Source organism: Protopterus annectens, chromosome 3.part1 (assembly GCF_019279795.1).
Source record: "Protopterus annectens isolate FY-2018-M chromosome 3.part1, PAN1.0, whole genome shotgun sequence".
Lineage (NCBI taxonomy): Eukaryota > Metazoa > Chordata > Ceratodontiformes > Protopteridae > Protopterus > Protopterus annectens.
The window spans coordinates 1,568,841,312-1,568,865,913 of NC_056732.1; the positions used below are offsets into that span (position 1 = coordinate 1,568,841,312).

The 24,602-nt window shown below is 40.5% G+C and overlaps 1 protein-coding gene across 1 annotated transcript in view; it reads right to left on the bottom strand.

Moving 5' to 3' along the window:
- The window catches only part of LOC122797809 (vomeronasal type-2 receptor 26-like), a 153,230-nt gene that overhangs the window by 1,321 nt on the left and 127,307 nt on the right, over window positions 1-24,602 (bottom strand). The window lies entirely within an intron of this gene.

Consider the following 24,602-nt stretch of genomic DNA (forward strand, 5'->3'; position numbering starts at 1 on the left):
AAAAGGGTTTTTGCTGTCACCAGTAAAACATGAGATACTAAAGTATGCTGTAAGCCTGTAATAAAACATGACAAGGGTTGTAACCTGGTAACAGTACACTGAAGTGCGCTCTAGCATGTGAAAAAACTTGCCCTGAGTGGTTTTGGCATCTTTCTATGCTCATGCCACCATAATTGCTTTATGTCATATCATGATTTGGAATATCTAACTGGGCATTTTCATTGAAGACCACAGAGAAAAGCTGTAGGAATAATTGTAAACAAACATACAATACATTACCAAATAAAATTATTAATTAGCTAACAATCATGCATGATTCAATGCACTGTGTAAAAACAAAAACAACTAAACAGGATAATTAGAAACGTGCTACACAGGACAGATGCATTAACAGCTATACGAAGATAGCACATTATTTGGTATTGTTTGAATGGTTCTACATACCATGTAGAGCCACAGAACAAAGGGAAACAGCAGAATAAGCTAATGGCAGCATAAAGAGTTGAATTCCATGCTAATTAAACAATCCAGTATGGTGGAGTTATTCAGGAAGCTAAAGCAATTGTGTACACTCAGTGTAGCCATTTGCCCTGTACAATATAATTCCTTGGAATACAAGCATAATTACTGTATGTGCAACAGGCTTTAAATTAGGGTGCTGCTGCCACACCTCGAGCAAAAAGAAGAAGAAGAAAAAGGGTGTGTAAAGCCCGGTTGACTTATCATGGACTGCATAATACAGACATTGCTGAGCAATGCGGGGTAGACAGATACACACTGGAAGAACTATGCAACCTCTGCAGTTCCCACCTCAAGGCCCAGGGAAATCTTGGAGAATCTATACCACTGGAAACAAAGGTATGTGTAACATTACATATACTAGCTACAGGGTATACATTAGAGGTGTCATAGGCATCAGAGGGGGATTATTATATCAGTTTTTAAATGCAATGCTACTACATGCAAAGGATGACACCTGTTTCCCATGCACCCCACAGGACAGAGCAAGAACCATGGAAGAATTCTATGCAGCAGCACACTTCCCTGAAGTGTCTGGAGCTATAGATTGCACACATAGAAATAAAAGCCACACTCAGTGAATAGGGAAGGAGGGACATCAATAGAAAAAAGTTTCCACTGTATAAACTGTCAGGTTGTCTATAATGTCCAAGCATCATCTACAATGTCTGTGTAGGTAACCCATGCAGATTCCACAATGCACACATATGGCACACCTGTGAGCTGTACACCAGGTTTGCTAGGGGTGAGATTCCTCAAGAGTATCTAGTGACGGATACAGGTTTTGCACCTCAGCCTTGGCTCATGACACCCATGAGAAACACTCACAACCCCACTGAGCATGAATATATTGAGGCCCATGGTCAAACTAGGAATATCATAGAATGTGTGTTTGGATTGCTCATATCTAGTTTCTGGTGTCTATACTCATCAGGAGGTGCACTATGACCTCTGCTGAAATAATTACAGCCTGTGTCATGTTACATAAAATACTTCTCAAGAATCAGCTTCAACAAGGACAGCAAGGGGCAGGAGCACAGTTTCAAGGACCACAGGCAGGGTCAGCAGCAGCAGCAACAGCAGATGCAGATAAGCAATGTTAGGGACAACCACAAGCTGCAGATGGTGTTGGCAGATGGAGGCTTGCAGAATATGCCCTGGTTCTGGCTAAGAGGCAAAAGATAGCACACACAATCACTACCTAGGACAATGCTTAGGATTCCATGCACATTCATGCAGGAAAACTGATGACTGTCAAACTCCACAACCTTTACTTAACCGTGTAATAGCTGTGTTCTGGTAACATCAGATGGGACAAACCCCAAGGACACAATTGTTACCTACAGTAATGACATGGTAAGTGTGGAACCTGTGATTAAATAAGAAGGTTACATAACAGAGTACTATATGGAAATATATATATATATATATATATATATATATATATATATATATATATATATATATATATATACCCCTATGCAGAGCATTTATCTGAGGTATACATTTATGTCAGTAATATCTTGTAAGTCAGATTTTTGCAATATGCATCTGCATATTATAAACAATACTGTGCATCAAGCATTTCATTTGAACACCATCTATAAAGCATGAAACAGGTCAAGTATACCCTCATTTGTACAAGTATATCAAGAAACGTGACTGCAGTACCTAATACTTCCATTGCTGTAATTACAATACTAACTAAAATACAGTGAGGTTCAACAAATATAGAAGCAATCATTCACAAATGAGTAGGCGCAAGAAATCAAAAACTTTCTTCTGCAATGTATATTGATAAATGCAACTTTGTGAGTAAGGAATTACTAGCTATCGACAGTGTGCATCAGACATATATGCAAGCATAAGTCACAAAGACATGTGCAAAGGGCAGGGCACAATTGTCAGCATTTGCACAGGATGGGGGTAGGAGGGTAAGGCTGACACCAAAGCAGTGAATGTGTGTGAGTAAGAAACATGTGTATCTATGAGAGTATGCAGTGTTCAGGGCCAGTAACAACAGATGTACAGCACTCATCAGTGCTGTTTACATAGCTTGCATGTGTGTGAAGTGGTATGGGCAAGTGTTTTTTTTTCAATGTGTGAGTCTGTGTCTGCATGAACACAATCAAGTATTATGCTAGAACTATGTCCTGGTATCTCAGACAGGTGTGAGCCTTGCATAGTAGAGTAGTCAGTCTGGTGTTGTCACCCCTCAACCATGAAAATCACCTCAGCCAGGAGTTGCACTGCAACTTCCACGACCATGTCTAGAAGTCAGGATGCTTCCTGAATGTGTGTGATGCCTGCTGGATGAGCTCTGCTCACAGCTATGTTCAGGACCATTACTATATTGCCTACTATGTCTGGGAGTGGACACTGCAATCACTGACAGAACAGTGGAAGTAGTATAACTATGGGAGAGAGATTTTGCACAGCCACATTTTCTAACACTAGAAGATGTAGCAGCTCTCTGGCCACATGGATGCCCGTCATCCCCCAGCTGACATTTCATCACAGACACTGCCTGATCCACTGTGTCATTCATCCTGTCTAAGGAGTTGCCCACATGGTTCATGTCAGAATGCACAATGTTTAGTACTCATATTATTTCTTCTGAGGCCCTGGCAGAATGTACCTGTGCCTTCACTACAGCCCTATACATACATCTGGTGGAACCTAATGATACACCAGCATCGGGAGGAGTGTAGACAGTAGGCTTCCTCTGAGTACCTCTAACAACTCTCCTGTGTGGCACCTTTCCCTCATTATGGCTAAGGGGAGAAGCAACCAGCTCTATAACCAGAATAACCACACTACCCTGATCAACTGTGTCACCCTCAACTTGTCCTGTATCAGAGTTCTCTGTGTCATGGATATTTATAGACATACTGACTGTGTCTGAAATATGGTCAGGGGATGTGTGATCCACAACCTCAGTGTCAGACTGACCCTCTGCACCCTCAGACTGCGCCTCTTCATTGCCACTAATAATGATACTCTGATATCAGGTGGTAGGAGTTCCACAGTTCCATTGAAAGGATCAACTATACCTGTCAACTGTCCAGAATTTTGCAGAATGTCCAGATTTTTGCTTCCTATTTTTGGTCTGTTCATCATAAAATTTGCATTTTTCTGGATTTTTGTAGCAATTCAACGAGGACTGAAGTTACTAAGTAATGACAGAAATTTGAGTTTCAGGCTTAATATCCTTCAGAAAATGAGTAGTAACACAACACATTTTATTCTTTCAACTTTCTAAGTGTATAAGAACATTTAAAAATTATTCCTATTTTTGGGGCTTTGTCCCCCCATTATTTTTGGCTTTGCCCAGATTTGTTGTGCTAAGAGGTTGAGAACTATGTGTATGATAACAAGCAATAAACATGACAGAGAAATTGAGAATAAAATTGATCAAAAATTTAGTTATACGAAATGTATGTTAAACTGTAATAGAGGCAAACGCAACGCAAATTTTCTCTCATTTAGGCCTAAATCTACCTTATATACAGCAATAACAATAACCAAATGTCTGCTTGACATGTACAGGTGGCTTGCATCCTGCAATCCAGACGTCCCTGTATGTGAGGAAGGGAAGGGGAAGAAGCCTGATAAGTATCTCAATGCAAATGAAACAAGAAAAAGAGAACAATCCCTTTTACATTTGCGAATTAAGAATGTTCTCATACAAAAATGTACTGAACAGTTGGAATCCCCCAACACCTTCCTCTATCTTTCTATTATTGTGCCATCTGACTCACACTTGTCAATGGCTCTACATATACAAGACATTGAAGATATATAAAGATATAACAATGACACTTGTGTTTTGTATAACTGGAAGTTCTGCTTGAGACAGTCTGGGTCTGTTATCCATATCATCATCTGCAGCAAAGATTCTGTGTGAACCCACTACTGAGTTATCTGGATCCCTGACAGTGGACAAGAGCTCCTCTGTTTCATTTAGTTGTGGTTTGGTAGCAGGACAACCTCCTGTAGTCACCTGTTCATGGGCAACTACAGCCACCCTACTTCAAGCAGAAGTTTTCATATAACTTTCCCACTGTCATATCTGACAGTAACTTCTCCCATACCCTCTGACAGTATTAATGTCATTGACTACCTTCTGCCATATCCTCTCTCAGGCAGATTGGTCACCTCTATCTCTCCCTAAGATAAAATCTCCATGGAAATATAAGGCCTGGATAATTACTTCATTTTATGCATCAGTGTATGTGGCTTGCGGGGTAAAGATTTCTTCTTGGGTACCATGGCCCTGTATGAGACAAAACAGAAAACAGGCACAAAATTAAATGTGTAATACACAGCCAGGATGGCTATGAACTCAATTATGTATGAATATATGCATCCACCATTCACATGACAATTTAACAGGTAATGCAGTTCCATCCCTGGTTTGGCACCTATGTCTCTAATGGACACAGGCAACCTGTAAATGATTCATCTCCCAGGCCCCTGCTTGTAAATGTTTCATCTCTCAAACCCCTGCTTACACCTATCAATGGTACCAGAACTTGTCAGAGATTTGGAATGCATGGCTAGGCTTAAAAAGGCCCTTGTGGTCATTAGCCTTGCAAACACCTTTGAATCTATGACTGCACACAAGTTAAGACAGCCCCCTCAAAAAAATATTCTTAATGAAATATCAACAATAATATATAATAGTTTTATAATACAGAGAACAGGTTGTTGTAACTGTGTAATACATCACAGAATTAAGAATAATAATTCACAATATACAAGCAGAAATGTACAAAACTATTATAGTGCCACTTCCACTGCTGTGGAGGACAGCCAAGTAGATCTCCCACACTTAACACACTTATTTGTGCTAACACATACAAAATACCTGGCCTTGCTAGGAAGTTTTACTACACTCATCTACAATGACTGTTTAAATTCCAATAATAGCATTCTGTAGGAAATTGTTTGTAATGCAGGCATATCTGATATACATGGACTATGCAACAATAAAGGATAAAAAATAGAAAGGTAAAAAGATGGTCTGTTACACCAAAACATTATGTAAAAAATAGTAGCATACCTTGACAAGAAAGCAGTGCAGAAAGTAGATAATTATGCAAATGGTGTGTATATTTAGCAGTATTGAGTTCTCTAGATCCAAACAGTTTCCTCACTATGATGCAAGTACATTAGCTACATGATTAATTTTATATAGTACAGAGTCAGCCTGTGAACACTGTGAGTATGCAACTGAGATGTTAAATCATTAGCATTCCTGAATACTGCAATCTACACTAAGTGCAGGGAAGATAAACATGGTGTAAGGAGCTACACAATTTCATGCACTCACCCTATACCTATCAACTGTCCAGATTTTTGCAGAATATCCAGAGTTTTGCCTTGTATTTTTAATCTGTGTCTATGTGCAGGTGTCTATGATTAATTAGACTGCAGGAACAATCAGAGTTTCACAGTCTTCCTTCTTTGACGTACACTTACTGAGAGTATATCAGGGAGAATAGACTTATCAAAATATCTGAAGGTACATTGTGTTAGCAGAACAACATTCCTAAAATTCAAATTCTGTTTTAATGACAACATTATTGCCTCTTACTAAGAAATGTTGTTGGGTTCAAAGCCATACAAGTTTGTGTTGCAAGATAACAAAGTTGAATAAACATCAGAAATGTACAAGTCCAGTACTTGTTTTAAAATGTGCTTTGTTTTTTCTTCATCATTTGTGAGCCAGTTGGCATTGCACTCTATTGACTTGCAGTGCTCAGTAACACTGAATGGCAGTTCACTGCCAAAGGTAAAAATGACAAATTTAATTTTGAATGCCATCAAAAGTGCAATTGAGATTGGCATTGGTGTACTTTCCTTATCAGTCTGGACAATACTGAATGAAGAAATTCAAGTTGTCTCACATACCTATTTCACTGGAATAATGTGTAAATGTATTGAGCTAGAGAAACAGTGCAGGTGATGGAGGTTTCAAAACCTGTTCACAAATCATTTTCTGAGGGAAGTCATAATACATTTTGATGCATATTTTGGTATATAAATGTGTTAAGGTGGGAAATTCAAGTAAGGTCAGTACTGACTAAAAGTGACAGACAGATATGCCATTTTAAGTGATGTCAATATTAATTGTGTGTGCTGTGTGAAAAATAAACCATTTCAGCTGTTACCTGCCCCTTTTCCATTCACATTACATTACCTAAAGTCCTGATATTGTGATGTCATAGTAGTTGTGCCAATAGGAAGTACTACCAGCCATGCCAGGTAGAAGTAGGACAGTGGATGTAAGACTTGTGCCAGCACAGCTAGCTGGAATTTTTTATAAATAATCATATATCATTTGTATATCAAGCTGATTTGTACAGATGCTTGTGCCGAAAATGTATTTGTGAGCTTTGCTTGTGTTAATTGTGTTAAAAATGTATCAACAGTGCACCTTGCTGAAATGAAGAGAAATGTACGTATATTATGGTATCTGAATCATATGTATATGTTTTAATACAGGACATTGGTACAGCAATGGTAAACGAGCTGGGTTATTTTTAAGAAAAATAAGGGTATGTAAATGAGCTATTAAATCATTGAATTTCACCCACAGTGCTAAGTAGGCCTGGAGATGGTAGGTATGGGAGCAGCCATTATCTGTTAGCTTTTGTAAAGAAGGGGGGAAGTGCAAATGTTTCTGGCTCCTATGCATTACCATGAAAGCTCTAAATGTGTATTGTAGCAGTCTGCTAAAGTCCTGTCTCAAACGTCAAAAGGAGATATTTTGGAAACCTAGAGTCAGGTGAGCAGATGAAGTCATTCTGCATGTCATCTTGGATATTATATTTTACTGGGAGTAATCTCAGAATATAGAGTATTCTGTTTGGGGCCTGACTAGAAAGATTGGTCACGTATTTCATCTTGCCTTGCCAAAGTAAGTAACTTAACTAGGGAACAGTAAAATTCTCTTAGATTCTGACAGGAATATAGTGAAGCTTAGTTTAGAGCTTGTTTTTTTCTTTATTTGTATGAGTCTGTCCATCAATGTTGTTTTCATTATTTTCTGTGATTTGAACTATGTGGTTTGCTGTGAATATATATTCAATATTGCAATGTTTTTTTATTATTTATTATTACATGTATTTACAACTTTTATTGTGGCTGGTTCTTGTAGAGAGTATCTAACCTTTGAAAGTATTTCTATTTATTTGGTGACACTATGTGGGCCACTCCAGAAGGCCTAGCCATCTTTGTGAACTACTGGCATTTGTATTAATATTAATATTACACAATATAATTAGATATCCTTTTAAGAGCCTTATAGTAACTGACTGGTGGCAGTGATCACCTTATAGTCTGGGAAAAGTTGGTAGAGTGGGTAATCTGTACCAGCCTTTCCTATGTGTTTGTATGTGCAAATTAAATCTTACAGACTCTGTGTGTGTTAGCTACTTGGGACAGGGACACAAAGCACTAGGTTTACAAAGTAGGTGCTGGAAGACTTGGCTTGGACATTTGGCTGAGGACCTAAACCTACAGCTGTACCAGTGGGGAGCCTTATTGGGGATCTGGAGGGTGGCAGATATAGAGACATCCAGACCCTGGGCTGATTGTGTTCCCTGTGTGCTCTTAAAGAAAATTGTACTTGATGCAGAGAGGTCTGCATCTGGAAACACTGAGTGTAGCCATTTGTATTCCAAGTGCACTTCCCTCTCCAGTGTCAGTGGTGAGGATTCAGGCTCCTTGATTACTGGGCCAGCATGGGGACAACACATATTGGTGTCCATCACATATTGGCAGCAGTGGTGGACGTCACAATAGTGATGTGACAATGAGGTGTGAGAAGGCTGAATGTGTCAGTGTAATGCAGTAGTAGCTCTGCTCATTGCTAGATATGCACAGCAAATCATTTCACGTTCCTTCAGGTTGTTATCCAAATCAGTATGTATGAATGTTTTTTATAAATATTTTTGCACTTGATAGTGTGAAATTAACTTTCACAGCTTAAGGAAAAAAGTGAAAATGTTAGTTTAGTCTGCCTTATGTAGTACAATCCATCCCTGGAGGCATTGCATACATGTCAGCCCTCTGAATAGCACTCAGTGAAGAAAATCCACGTCAGGTAATTTTCTTTGTGGCACAAAGTATAAGTGCAGTGAGCTTAGAAAAAAAGGCCAGCTGATGCATGGTATGAATACACTTAACTGATAATTTTATATTGTGTGGTCTGAATACATATTTAATCACATTTTGTGATGCCATTTTGCTGCTGTTTAAAAATTAAATATTTTCTGTATTACTAACATGTGAGCTGTTGTCTGTCCACTTTCCCATTATTTGTCATTAACTGCAAGTCTGATAATGTGTTCCACAAAGTACATTTCTAATGTTACAATAAAATGTGAGAAGGATGAATGTGTCACTTGAATGCACTTCTTGCCCTGGTCATTGCTACATATCCCCACTGATTACATTTAATTTCCTGTCAGCTTTTTCTCTATCATAGACTTTTTTCTAATGCCTTTTCCATTTGCTCTGTGTTCAGCAGTGCACACACATAGTTCACTACCTAAGGGAAAAAATGAAACATTTTGATGTTATGTTGTTCTATCTCGCCTTCATTCTTGCTGGTTGGGTTCAGAGCCGATCCTCGGCTCCGGCTCGGCTGAATACACTAGCTCGAAGTCTTTCACTTGACTCATGGCTGAATACCTATCCCATCATGCAGTGTTGTAATTCCCCAGATCTCATTTGCTGCTTTTCAAGTTCAGATGCTCTCTCCTTGGTGCTCCTGAAAGGAGGCCTGTCTGCTGTACTCTGGAGGCAGTCAGGGAGCAGTTAACTTTGTACCCAGAAGCCTGGTGAGATATCACAAGAGACAAGTGGGTACAAAGTATAATATCCAGAGGTTATTCCATTTCCTTTTGCCATCCTGTACCACAGATCAGAACAATCCCAGATGTTCCACCTAGTCAAAGGAAACAAGCAAATATAGAAATTCAAAAGTTGCTAGACAAAAGAGTCATCCAAAAAGTCCCCACAGAGCAAATAGGATTCAGAATTTACTCAAGATTCTTTTTAGTGCCAAAAAGAACAGGGGACTGGAGACCCGTATTGGCTCTCAGCAAACTAAACGAATCCATGAAGTCCAAGTTCCGAATGGTGACACTGCAGTCTATTCATCCCTGTTTAGTGAAAGACAATTGGATGTGCTCAATAGACCTCCAAGATGCGTACTACCACATAACAATGGACAGAGCATTAAGGAGTCACTTAACACTTCTGGCTGGGAGCCAGTCATTATCAGTTTTGAGCTCTGCCCTTTCGTCTCACTATAGCCCCCAGAGTGTTCACCAAATGCATGGCAGTAGTCACGGCTCACTTGAGACATTTAGGATTCCAAATGTTTCCATATCTAGATGACTGGCTCCTAAATGCCACCACCAAGCATCTACTTCAACAGGCAAGAGACACCACACTACAAACTTTATCCCAGTTAGGTATAACAGTGAATTTAGAAAAATCAGCCATGTTGCCCTGTCAGCATATTACATTCATAGGTGCAGATCTTGACACTGTTTCCATAATGACACATCTGCCGCCCAACAGAGTTTCTGTTGTCAGACAGCAAATAGCTGACCTTCTACCCAGAAACAAGGTGAAAGCAAAAACAATTTTGAAAGTCCTAGGAACCATGGCATCAACTATCACACTAGTTCCTCTAGCCAGGATGCATATGAGAATTCTTCAATAGCTCCTTTTTGCTCAGCGGTCATTACAAGCACTTCCCATGTCTCACCAGATCAGAATTACAGAGTCATGCAAGAGAGATCTACTATGGTGGCTTTGGTCCAGCCATGTGACCATCAGACAACCTTTTGTGCCACAACATCCCATAGCTACAGTGACCACATACACCTCCCAGATAAGGTGGGGGAATTATCTGGGAAGAACAGTCCAAGGCACATAGCAAGAATATGAGGCCCATTTGCACATCGATATTCTAGAGATGAGAGCAGTGCTTCTGGCATTGCAAGCTCTCCAGGACTCTCTTCCACAAGGAATGGTTGCAATCCAGTCAGACAACATGTCAGTAGTCTGGTACATAAACAAGCAAGGAGGAACCAGATCATACTGCCTTTGCCAAGAAGCGCTGAGAGTATGGCAATGGGCAATCTCTTCCCAATGTTTTCTGGTAGCAATGCGTATCCCGGGGAAATCCAACGTGATAGCAGACAAACTCAGCAGGGAGATATTAATGCCCCATGAATGATCTGTAAACCAAAACATAGCAGAGAAAATTTTCTGAAAATGGGGCCAGCTTTGCTGTGACCTGTTTGCCACCCCCATGAATAAAAAAAAGCAGCAGCTACTTTGCCCTAATCCCCCCTATGGGGGAGACAGAGAGACTCACTTGTTCACAACTGGCCTCAGGACTACTGTATGCCTTTCCCCTGATGCCCAAAGTCATTCAGAAAGGAAAATCCTTGGGAAGCAGGCTAATTCTCATTGCTCCATATTGGCCTCGTCAGATTTGGTTCCCCTTTCTCTGGCCTCACCTACAGTAGAAACCAAGGGTTCTGGACACAGTTCCAGACCTTCTGACCCATATGTCAGGAACATTTCATCCTTCTCTCCAAAATCTCAATTTGATAGCTTGGCTGCTCCACTTCCAAACTTAGTCAGGCTTCACGACTTCACACCAGCAGTAAAACACATTTTGGTATCTTCTCACAAGGCTTCTACCAGGAACTTATATTCTAGTAAATGGAAGATGTTCTCCTACTGGGCAAAAGCAAAAAACATTGATCCCTTTTCTGCCCCAATTAGTTCAGTTTTAGAATTTCTCGCAGAACTTTTCTAGCAAGGTTCCACTGCAGCTACAATTAGAGTTCAACTAGCTGCAATTTCTAATTTTCACACTGGCAAACATACTCCTAACCTGATGTCACACAAATTGTGTAAAGCATTTTTAAAAGGCACTTGCTTATTGGGATCTCCCATAAAAGAACCTCTCTCACCATGGGATCTGAATTTTGTTCTGACTTACCTAACCTTACCTCCCTTTGAACATTCATCATCATGTGATCTCAAATTTCTCTCTTGGAAAACTATTTTGTTAGTAGCCATTACATCTGCAAGAAGAGTCTCGGAATTGCAAGTTCTATCAATCAAGCCGCCATACTTAATTTTCCATAAGGATAGAGTATCTCTGTGAAATAATCCATCCTTTCAGCCAAAAGTCTGTTCTTAAACCAATCTGAATCAATCAATTGAACTCCCAGTGTTTTTCCTAATCATAGCAACAAGGCAGAATACAAACTCCACCAAATGAATGTGCATAGGCAACTTAGGTTTTATCTGCATTGAACTAAAGATTTTAGAAAAACAGACCAATTGTTCATCTCCTTTTCAGAGGCTAAAAAGGGGCATGCCAGTTTCAAAAGTTAAGCTTTCAAATTGGCTCACAAATTCCATTACTTTAATATACACCTCAAATAACAGAAAATTACCTTTCAAAGTCAGAGGCCACTCGACTAGAGCTTTAACAACATCCTCTGCTTACCTAGCCAGATTATGAATGGACAGTATTTGTGCTGCTGCTATGTAGGTAAGACCCCATACTTTTATTACTCATTTCAAAGTTGATTTGGCCCCCCAGGGACAGGAAATCGTTTGGTTCCACTGTGCTCAAAGGGATACTCCAGTGAGCCACCCAGAAAAATGATGCTAGGGACACTGTCCCAGCCAGTAAGAATGAAGGCAAGATAGGACAGCATAACTTAAAGAAGTTATGTAGTCACCATAATGTTCCATATTTGTTGTCCATCTCGCCCTTCATTCTTATGACTCTCCCACCTTCCCCCAGCCCAGGGCTCCTAGAGGATTTAGATGAGAGATTTTTCTTCCTTAGCAAAGGAGCTACTCTGAATTCCCTTGTTACTTCTATACCTGATGTTGCATAACAAATGTAGACACATTGCTATGGTTAGCAGCAAACATGATCTGGGGAATTACACCACTGCATGATGGGATAGATATTCAGCCATGAGCCAAGTGAAAGACTTCGAGCTAGTGTATTCAGCTGAGTCGGAGCCAAGGATTGGCTCTGAACCCAACCAGCAAGAATGAAGAGCGAGATGGACAACAAACATGGAATGTTATGATGAGTACATAACTTCTTTTTAAGAGTACCTTATGTAGCACAAATAAAGCTGCTGTCAGAGCATAGCCCTCAACACCATCAATAGTAATGACTGCACAAAATGCACCTGAGAGGTGTCCATATCTGTGGCACAAGGTGTAAATTAAGTTAATTGAGAGAAACAAAGCACATAATGCATTGTTCAATCCTATTTAGATATCAAATTTCAATTACTCACAATATGTAATTTTTAATCTGCATTTGTTCTTTGCTTGGCAGTGTGCAAACATGGTTTACTACCTAAAGAAAAAAGTGAAAACTTTACTTTCGTCTGCTTTATGTACTGTGAACACATCTGGAGGCATTGTGTGCCCAGCAGCACTCTGGATAGTACTCAGTGAAGAAAATACACCTCTCATGTAACTTTATCTGTGGCACAAGGAGTAAATGTAGTGAACTGAGTGAAACAAGCCACGTGATGCATTTTTTGAATCTTGTTTTGAGATTACATTTCAGTTATTCACAAAGGCAAGCGTCCACTCTGGTGGACCCCAGCCATAAACAAACTCTACAACAAAAGGAGGAAGCTACTACAAGATAGAGCAAAATCCTTAAAAGGTAAGACATCCTTGATCACTATAAGTAAAAAACTAAGAGCTCTCATAAAATCATCCAAAGCAAATTTTGAGAGAAAAATAGCTAAAGACTCAAAAGACAATCATAAGGCCTTCTTTAGCTATGTTAGAAACCTGGGAGGAAACTCCCAGATATGCTCAGAACTAGTTCAAAATGATGTGAAGATTACTGATCCTACAGACATTGCCAACATACTGGCTGACAGGTTCAGTGCAAACTTCTCCCCTCCCCAAAGGACAGATCTCTATACCAAGTGATTGCACCCCCCCAAACATCTCCAACGCCCAAGTGAGAACTGCTCTCTCCAAAGCAAAAACACAGCATCCATGGGACCTGATGGTGTCCCCGGCTGTGTGCTCCACGAACTCAACGAGGAATTAAACCCACAGCTAGGACAGCTGTTTAATCATAGTCTTACCTCTGGATATGTACCCAGGAGTGGCGCACTGCAACTGTGGTCCCACTTCACAAAGGCGGTGCCTCCACCGACCCTGGAAATTACCGGCCCATTAGCTTGACAAGCCTTATCTGCAAAGCCATGGAGAGGATCATAATGGACCTCATAAATAAAGACATAGGGAATTTGCAGACTTTGGATCCATCCCAGTTTGGCTTTGTCAAAGGCAGATCATGCCTTCTAAACTTGGTTGACTTTTGAAACAGTCACCAAAGCCATTGATGAGGAAAGGCAGTCCATACAGCCTACCTCGATCTGGCGAAGGCCTTTGATACAATACCCCACTCGGGTATCATTGAAAAACTCATCAGCTTAAATGTTAACCCATACATCACAAGATGGGTTGCAAACTGGCTGAGTGACAGAACCCACAGGGTCAGAGTTGCTGGCGCCATGTCAGACTCAAAGCCTGTCACAAGTGGTGTACCACAGGGCTCAGTCCTGGGCCCACTCTTGTTTGGCATCTACTTTTCCAGTACAAGCAAACACAGGAGGGTTATGGCTGACAAAGTTTGCAGATGACTGCAAACTGGGCCATAGTAGAAAACACATCTGACACAGATATCCTTCAGAAGGGTCTCACAGAAACGGATAACTGGTGCCAGAGCCATGGCCTAAAGTTAAATGCCAAAAATGCATAGTCATACCCTTCGGGAAAAACAAGGTTACCCCTAGCTACCAAATAGGTGGCAATCCACTGAGTACAGAAGAAGTTATCAGGGACCTGGGGACCCAGGTTGATAGTAGTCTGTCATTCGACACCCATGTAGCTAAAGTAGTTAGGAAGACCTTCTACATTGCCCACCTTATCATGAAGGGATTCTCATCTAGATCAAGGGAGGTCATAGTCTCCTATACTCATCACTCATCAGACCAATGATTGAGTACAATGCCCCATTCGAATGTATCTGACCCGACACTTGCAGCAGCTGGAGAGGCCACAAAAGTTCCTCACCAAAAGGATAAAGGGTCTCAAACATCTGTCCTATGCTGCCCGACTGAAAGAACTCCAGCTCTATTCAGTCGCTTACCGCTGCTCAGAGGTGACCTTTGCCTAACATACAAGGCCATGTCAAACCCAGATTTGATGAATATGCTTCACCTCAAAAATCTAGATCCGTCAGAGCCACAAGGCGGGAGACTTAAACCTCGACACGGCTATTAATAGGACGTGCCGGAGGGATAGATTCATCACCCAAAGACTCCCTATGCTGTGGAATAAAATCCCGGTATATGTGAGGCAGAGCACCTCGCTGGCCTTGTTCAAGAGAAATCTTGACCAATGGATGGGAGATCGCAGATATACCCCAGGGATTACCTCAGTGTCACTGCTCAACAGAGGCACAGCAAAATAATGGGTATAGTTCCCCATACTAAAGGGGTGGCGTAAGCCACAAAACTATGGGCTAGGCTTGTAAATGCCCTCGGGCAGATAGCCTAGTATGAACCTATGAACCTATGAATATGTACTTTTTTTTAATCTGCATTTGCTTTCCTCTTGGTAGTGCATAAACACAGTTCACTACCAAGGAGAAAAGTGAAGAACCTAGTTTAGGATGCCTTATGTAGTGCAATCATGCCTGACAACAATATGCTTTCCTCAGCACTCAGGTCATTACTGAGTGGAGAAATTTCTGCTGTCATACCTGACACTTTGGCACAAGAGGTAAGTGCAGTGAGTTCAGATAAAGAACACAGGTCCTTAAGGATTCATATCCAGCTAAAAGATCCCTTTTACAAGGTATGTCAGAATCCCATTTCTCACAACATTTGGATTAGGGCTATAAAAAATAAAGGCAATGATAATGTTAAACATGTTTATTAGAAGCATTAATGCTTCACACATAGCATCAAGCTAATGTGTTCAATGTCTTAAGCATGGCAATGATGATATTTCATATAAAAGTCAGTTGTATATGTATGAAGTGCACAATACTTTTGTTATAATTATCATAGCTCATCACATATCTTAACTCTGTGCTTATGACAGTTATGTCTTGTGAAGTATGTATTTAACATACCCCAACCTGTATTACTCAGCTCATTCAACTGCATCCATTTGAAATATATTTACAAACTGAAATACTGGTTTTACATAGGAATGCTTTCCCAGGACCAATTAACATACAGGCCTCTCTGAAGTGTATCTCCAGTTATGCTGAAATTAGTATATCTCTAATGTCCATGTTTAATAGGTAGTGCTCCTGTGGCAATGTTAATTAATAAGCTGAGTTTCAGTCTTTGTAAGCTTTATCCCATGGGTTCGATTCCCAGCTGGTGCCACAATGTTTTAACATTGTGTAAGCCCAAACATCACAAAATGCAAACTGGACAATTGGATGGGTAACCGTAAGTTCACTTCAGGGGTTTCACCTATGTCCCTCTTGGACAGGGGTGATTGGTGCTGATCATGGAAATAAGGGTAAAATGTGGCTATGCTTTTTAGGGCCCTAGGGTCATTAGCCTAGTAACCTCCTAATATGTCACAATTTATTCTCTTTCGCCTTCTAAACTGCAAGGATTAAAAGTCATTTAATTACGCATGCCATTGTTGAAGAGTGGAATCTGTGAATAGGTAGCATCACACATGGCAAAGCCCAATGCAATGTTTCACACCATTATTGCTATATGGTGTAAGTAGTGGCAATGTGTCTGCCACAAAATCCATCTGCTTTCAATTGTGCAAATGCAGTTGGCAAGGCTGAATGTCTTTATGCACAACCAATTACATGCAAGATCTGAATACCAGTTCAGACACATCTTATTAACTTATCTTATGCAGACATGGCTGGTGATGAAGAGAATGGTGCTAAATGTAGAGCACAAGGGTGGGGCGTTGAGTCCAGGATATTTATGGCACCCCTCATGAAGCTGTAAGCTGCTGCAGGGAAATTATACTGGGTTTCAGTATAAGGCTGAGCCTTGGAATAGCTTGGCCAAGATTAACTCCAGTGAAACTAGCATTCTACTCACTGGGGAACAGTGTCATCACCATTATATTGACCTTAAAAAGCAAAAGCAGGACTTCCTAACCTAATGCAAGGCTGAATTTAGAAATACAATCATCCCTCAGTTGTGTGTGTATACTGACCTATTACCTGTCTATGATACGGCATTGATTATCTAGCCAGCCAGTGCAGTTACTTATGCTTTCATATATATTTCTTTTCTTTTTGTATTATACAGCTGCAGAGAAAGTAGATGCAAGCCATGAGGCACACTAGGAGAGATTAGCTTGCCTTAGAGAGACATGGGGTAAGTATGACTCGGGTCCAAATTCAAGCCAGAAAATTATTTTCAGCTCCTCAGTCACTAGCATCTTGAGCAGGCATACCACAGCCTGGATATCAAGCATACATGCCTTTCCCAGTACTTCTTGCTGCTTGCATTAAGTAATGAGAACACCAACTTAATTGTATGGGGTTCAATTCTAAGAAACAGCAATTAGTTGTTATTGCAGGACAGTACCTCTAAAATATTAACAGGAATAATATGTCAGGAAGAATTCAGATATTGTAATTGCAATTATTTCATTTGAATGCATATGTCCTATCCATCAAAGGGAAATAAAGACTGCTCTGACTTCTAGCCCAGAAGTGAGCTGTCTCTATTGTATGATACATTCATACCTTAACACCAAATATGGATGCGGCCAAGTTATACAGTACTAAATTATCACAATTGTTTATGTGTTGCCCCAAAAATGGTATTGAATAAATAAATTAATTTGACATGCTATGGATCTAATTATCTTTTTTTGTCTCCTTCCACCCTATCTCTTTTTTTTTGGGGGGGGGGTTATAATGTATTAACATTCTTGTGTTTGCATACCTTGCTGGTGAAGACAAAATGACTGACAGGACAGAGAGGTAGACTGACCACTGTGGCTTGGCCTGCCATACCTCCACAGATGGCAAAACAGGCACCCAACACTTTGGGTTTGCAACCTGTCAGCACTTTCTCTTCAACCCCTGACCTACATGCTCCACCTGTGTCAGATAACTCTGTTCTGGCTGCTGGTGCAGTTTTACCCTCTGGGAGCAGTACTGGTGGAGGTGACAATTTTGTCATCCGGCAAGAGCTGACAGGGCTGGTGGAGGATATCAGGGAGAGGTACCTCAGTGCACTTATTATCAGGGCTGAAAAAGGTCCTGTGTCAAATTGCTAAAAGGATGCCACATCTGGCACTGACCCAGGCAGCTGATACAGGAGATATAGATGACAGTTCTGAGGGTGAGGACTAGATTCTCACTGTTATCAAGCTGGACGTGGGTGTGCCTTAGATGTCTCCTATCTGTCATGGTGTCCCCCAACCTTTTGTCTCCATCACCATCCCATCTGTCTTGTATGTCCTTTATATATCTGCATGCTTCCATGCTTCCTACCCTACCCTACCCTACCTACCTGACCCTCTCATACCTATCCTCCTTCCACAACATTCCCCCCAAAAAAACACCCCCAGACATAACTCTCCACGTTGCCTATGGGTCATCTTGACACATCTGATTTGGTCCAATAGGCCGTACAACATTATTCTGTTGTTGTCATTCATCACTTGTGTGGTGACACTCCAAAGTCATGAAATTGTGTGTACAATTGTATATTTATGTTCTGAAGAAGTGGATAGCTATTGTGCTTTCCCAACACCCTCCTACAAATTCCTTTATTCTTTCCCTTGTGTCCCACCCTCTGCTTGCCAATATCATTTTCACCACTGTCCTATCCACCCCTTTTCCACATAGTTAATCTGGTCATCTGGTCACAAAATAGATTTATATGCAACACACATGGCCAGAAATGGCTCATGGAAAAGACTCCACTTTATGTACTGACCATTTGTATGGAGGTTGGCATAGCACAGCAATGCTGAGTGATGGTGAATACTGTTTAACTTTTTATGGCAAAAGCTGAAGTTTTAATTTTCTGTCACAGTCGTCCAGCTACTTTTGTGCAAATGTGCTCAAATCTGTTTTCCTATGGGGATACAGAGTAAAGGCCAACTAAAGACAGTACTGTGAACAGTTGCTGTAATAGTTCTTAGGCTGCTAGTAAGTTCCTGATTAGCACATTGAGATAATTCCCTTCTATAGACTGATGTTTTTGCATAGTGTCATGAGTTCAATTACAGCAGTAGGCCAATTTATTAATTAGCGACATTTCATATTCCTATCATATATTTAACTGCCAAACACTGTATTTCTCTCCAAATACAACTTTTAATTAACATAACTTTTGAACAGCACAACAAGGCCTTATTTGCAAAAACATTGCAGCACCAAAAGGGCCAGTTATTAAGCCAACCTTCTCCTGCTTATGGTTTCATGTTTATTGTAGTCAGCATGACAGATTAATGATGATTTAATAAGAACACACCATACAGATGTTCTTGCATGTCCCACAAAACATAATGTTGCTATTCCTGTCTACATTTATTTATAAAACTGTTGAAGAACACCAAACTTAGAATAAAACAAAAAAAACAGATGCAACCAACACTTTAACGTACAAAGATTTAGCGCTATCCTGTTTCAGAAAATAGGGAATGAACTCACCATTGTTTATAAAAAGGACATGTGCTTTAAGTCTTTACTTTAAAAAAGTGACAGAGGGGCAACAGATGGTGGGATGCATAAGTGTGGATGTTGTCCACAATGCAGGTACATTTTAGAAGGAACAGAAGTCAGCATTGGAACTGGGGAACTAGTAAAAATACAGCACAAGTTCCACTGTTATAGCTCTGGTATAGTGTATTTAGTAGTCTGTCAGGAATGTTTGAATTTTTATATAGGAAAAACAAAGGGTATGTTTAAGAAAAGAATATACCAACATCAGTATGATATATTCAGAGGGGATGACAAGGATGCACTAGGGAGGCACATTCAGAAAACCCCTCACACAGTTTTAAATTTACAGCATTTGACAAAGTGGATATGGGACTAAGAGGAGGACCTGCAGACGTACTCAGAATATAAAGAGTTAAGATGGCAAATAAACTACAATGCAGGTACCCCCCAGGCCTTAATGAAACTATCCATCAGTAGTGTACTGAAACTGAAATCAGAATTGTTTTTTTTTAAAAAAACATTGTGCAGTATTCTTATGAATGGGTTTGTTGAGATTTTTATACAAGATGCAAAGTATTACTAACCTATAAATGCACACTATGTGTTTATTGTGTTTTATAAAAATGGGATGCAATATTTCTTTAAAACTGGAAAATGTAGTTTTTAATTGTGGACATGTGACTGAATTTAATGCATAAAAAGTGTTCGATTTTGAAATGATGTTATTCTGATGAAGTCGGATTTACCACTGACGAAAGCGCAAAATCTTTGTACATTAAAGTGTTCTTGAAGGGTTGTATCTATTGTTTTTTTGTTTGTTTTATTCTACATTTATTTATTTATTATTTTATTTATTTACTTTTGATTATGGGGTAGTGTCCGACTGGGCTAGAAGCCCATTTTCAGTGGAGACGCAGGGAGAAAATCTCCAAAAAAATTACAGATGCAAAAGTAGTACAGTGAATGTTTTTTTGTTCTTCTTTTGGCTTTTCCCGGTTAAGGGTTGCCACAGCGGAACTCCAGTCCACTAATGACTGGCAGTAGATTTTTACTGTGCTGAGGTGCCAGTCCGACGCCCAACCTTCAACGAAGGCACGCCCATTCACGCATGTCTTTCGAACGCCACTCGACCGCGGGGAGGACATGCAGACTCCACACAGAAGGCGCTCCAGCCGAGAATCGAATGGGAGAACCTCTTGCTGTGAAAGTAGTACAGTGAATAAAAAAGAAAAATACAAAGAAAAAAATATTTACAGAGTAAAAAATACAATACAGGTGAAACAGAAGGCAGATACAATCAAATCATAATGGATTTGACATATAAATTACTCACACTTTATTTTTTGTGGAACAATTAACTAAAAAATAGAAGCCAGTTTAGGCTGTAAGAGGTGTGGGTAGAGAAAATTAATGAAAAGAGATACCCTGGGATTCAACAAATTCCATGCAAGAATCAGACTGTTCTTGCATGGAATGGTTCATGTCCGTTTAGCACAGCAGCGCACCTTGAATATTCATGAAGGCGTGCTGCTGTACTTCTTCTATGGACACAAACTGTGAACGAGTGCAGGGGCCGTGTCCAAGTAGTGCACAGACACTGAACATGCCCCCTGCACTCAGAAGGTGCCATGTGGCACTTTATAAGCCGAACTGGCATAATATTAGAGATTTACTCTAATATTATGCCAGTATTTCAGTGTCCGTGGAGTGGACACTGAAATGAGATAATGATCATTTCAGCATCTGTGGACACTGAAAAAAACATCAGCATGAGGAAAGCAATGCAGGGGATGTGTGACAGGTTCTGTGACACACCCCCTGCATTGCTAAAGTGCCATAAGACACTTCTGCAACCTGCTAAAGCAAGAAATGTGTGCAAATGCACAAATAACATGGGATAAATCCCTCAAAAGGGTAAAGCACACATATTGCCCACTAAACATAGAAAGTTGATAGAGAACAGGTCATGCATTAGCATGATTACTGAAGGGAAGAAGTCTGAAAGCAAATGTATGCCAATATTCCCTAACAGCAGTGCATGTTGACAAAGGCACAAATGATGGAGGGAATAAATAATAAATTAGGGACATGCCTGAAAAATTGCCCTCACACACCTAGAAATTTGATAGAAAACAGGATATGTATTAGCAGGAGTCCCTGAAGGATAGAAGCCTGAAAGCCATGTGAATACCATTATTTTATGATTGCAGTCCTCAATGAGTTGTCAGAACACCACAAGACTCACTTATATAACATAATAATAATAATACCATAATAATATAAACTTTTTTTGTCTAGCCTAAGGAATGTTTAAGCATAGCTAAGTGGGTGTGCGTGTTATGGATGTCTGCTTAACATAGCTTAAACATCCCCTAGGAGATAAATGCAAATATACAGGTAAAAGTTCCAAGCTGAGATAATGTAGTGGGTACAGTCCTGGCTTTGCATGCAAGTGTTCATGGTCTAAGTACCAAGACAGGCAACTTATTTTTCTATGGGAAAGTAGTGTTAAAATTATTTTTGCAAACTTAAATTATGTAGCAACTGTTTTTTGTCAACCAGGGTAGTGTAGCAGGTCCAAAAGTGAGATGTCAGTCTAGAAAAGATGTGAAACCTCCATATAAACACAAGTGCCTCATACAGTATAGTCACACGAGAATATAATTTAATGGAAGAACAAAGGAGGATGTCATGGAAGGTAAACATAAAATTATAACATGTCAGTAATGAGGAATCAATCCCACAATCCTGATACTTTATAAAATGAAATGTGAGCAATGCTAAGTAGTGCTCAGCTATGCCAAGCAAATGCAAATGCTAAGCAATAAGTAGCCCAGCTAAGCAGATCGTGCATTGGTAAGCATTGCTCAACATCTATCCCTTTAAGCACTGCCAACCATAGCTAAGCATGTTTGCGTGTCACTTAGCTTAGCTCAGCATATTCAAAATGGTCTAATGATGGCAAAGGGTGGGAATTTGGCTCTATTTAAACCTTGCAGGCAGGAATACAACCATAACCAGTTGTAGCTCTTCCTTGCAGGCACTATGGCTGGTGTAGAAGAGGGTTCCCACTTTCGGGCGGAATGCTGGGGCATTCAGGAGTCCAGGGTCATGGTTGGATTCCTAGTGAAAGACCATTTGAAGACAGTGCTGCAGGGCCAGTACCAGGGCTCCCAATACAAAACGGAGGCCTGGGACCATCTCGCACATGATCTCACCAGTGCTACCCCTCGACCTGGTGAGCAGGTCTGGCACCATTTCGCTGACCTCAAGCATAGGAAGAGGGAGCTTTTGGACCAGTGGACCCAAGATGCATGGGCACAGAATGTCCCAGAAGTGTGTAAGTATCAGTATCAATTAGTGTTCACCAACGTTCAGCCTGTATATGTGATTGATATGTATGCATAAATGTTTCTTTATCTCCTGTACAGCTGCAGATGAGAGGGCTTTGAACATAGACACCCATGCCAGCAGGTTGCTGACGCTGTGCCAGGTGGCTGGTGAGTACAAATCTAGCTTGAGTATTCAAAGCAAATAAATAGAAAGGAGTAGAATGTCAACTGCCAGTAGGTTAAAATGTGTACTGTGTGCAATGAATAAATGAGATGTTAGCAGAGTAATACTGATGTACAGGATATCTATCAATAAAAGTGCCAATACCCTTCAATAAAACTAAAAACCCCAGACTGTTTTATTTACTTTGGTATGTGGTGGTATGAATCTAAATGTGTACAGGTTCTGCACAGCAACTATGGCTCTGACAGCATGAATTAATTGAGGCTAATCTGACAAAAATTGTGGAGCTGTAAAACAGGAGATCAACTACATGATGTGGCACACCTCATCACTAAGGGCTTTTCATCCAGAAAAAAGGAGGTCATTGTCCCACTGTACTCACCCCTCATTAGACCCATTATAGAATACAATTCCCCGTATGGTATGTACCTCTCAAGACATCTGCAACAACTGGAAAGGCCGCAGAAATACCTCACTAAAAGAATCACAGGCCTAAAGCAGATGCCCTACGCTGACCACCTTAAAAAACTCCAGCTACATTCTGTTGCATATCTACTCCGAGGTGATCTCTACTTAACATACAAGGCCATGTCAAACCCAGGGCTGTTGGACATGCTACACTTAAAGAAATCTCAATCCCTCAGAGCCACATGCTCCAGGGATCTAAACCTTGTCATAACAATAAACAAAATATGCTGGAGGGATAGGTTCCTGACCCAGAGACTCCCCAGACGCTGGAATAGACTGCCCATGCATGTCAAGCAGAGTGCCTCTTTGGCCCTCTTCAAAAGGAACCTTGACGATTGGATGGGAGAAAAGAAATTCACCCTGGGGATCACGTCAGTCACCCTGCTAGACAGGGGTCCAGGGAAGTAAATAGTGTGGGAAGAAATAACCAGGGAATTATTATGGCTAGGCTTGTATAGGCCCTAGGGCCGATAGCCTAGTACCAACCTATGAACCTAAGAACATGAAATGTTCCATGCACCAAGATCTGATCCCTGAATAGTAATCTGTAAACTAGTATACTATATCCCCTACAGCAGTGCTTAGTGTTAACCATTGCTTTCCAGATTGTAATATGTCAAAGTATTAATACACAGTACAAGAACTATCTGCCATGCATGAATGTCAGAATTACAAGGTCAGAGTGTACAACCAAGAGAGTATTAGGCCGAAAACAGTCAAACAACAGACAGCAGTTCCTCAGTAGCTCATTGTGTTGAAACAGAACCTTGTACCTTTTTGCACAAACAGGCACGGTTCAAATCTCGGGAGTGGTAGTAAGCTGTATGCATAATTTCACCCAAGAATATGTGAATATGTGTAGAAACAGTTAGGTAGTGTTAACAGAAATTTCCTCCACAGGTCTGCCAGGTAAGGAAATGTTTCTATTAGCTGTAAGAAGGCTGTACTAATACACTGTGTACAACACTTCGATTGTCCAACCCCAAGGCTGCAAATGACAGCAAGATAACTACATACACCAAGTGGTTTCTTTATAAATGTCCCTCAAGTGTCATGCTGTCATGGCTAGGGGTCACTGCTGCCAATACCCAGGGTGACAGATAGAAATCCAGGTGGAATATGGCAGTAGCACACACACAGCATGAATGCAGGGCACCCCTGTCGGTGTCACATATGCAATGATGAATATGTAATTATATGTAGAAACAGTCAGGTAGTGTTAACAGATATTCCCTCCACAGGTCTGCCAGGTAAGGAAATGTATGTATTAGCTTTAAGAAGGCTTTAGTAGTACACTGTGTACAAA